The sequence below is a fragment of the Etheostoma spectabile genome, chromosome 18 (genome assembly GCF_008692095.1).
Source record: "Etheostoma spectabile isolate EspeVRDwgs_2016 chromosome 18, UIUC_Espe_1.0, whole genome shotgun sequence".
In the NCBI taxonomy this organism is placed as follows: domain Eukaryota; kingdom Metazoa; phylum Chordata; class Actinopteri; order Perciformes; family Percidae; genus Etheostoma; species Etheostoma spectabile.
In genome coordinates, this window is record NC_045750.1 from 23,398,348 (window position 1) to 23,398,601 (window position 254).

The 254-nt window shown below is 27.6% G+C and overlaps 1 protein-coding gene across 1 annotated transcript in view; it reads left to right on the forward strand.

The window, feature by feature from the left end:
* LOC116706702 (cholesterol 24-hydroxylase) overlaps window positions 1–254 on the forward strand; it is a 136,259-nt gene that overhangs the window by 132,938 nt on the left and 3,067 nt on the right. The gene's annotated exons all lie outside the window — the stretch shown is intronic.

Here is a 254-nt window from a genome sequence, read left to right on the forward strand (position 1 = left end):
AATAATAATAATAATAATAATAATAATAATAATAATAATAATATATTTTATTTAAAGGAGCCTTTCTTGGCCTCATCTGTGTATTATTATTATTATCATCAATACCACATATTAAATTCTACTTTTTTATGGTGTTTGTGATGAACTGTTCCTTTAAGCATGACTTTGGGGTTTTGAAAGTAATGTTCTAACATTTTAGGACAAGAAACAACTGCTAATCAACTGGCTTTCTGCATCATGGAACTCGGGAGACA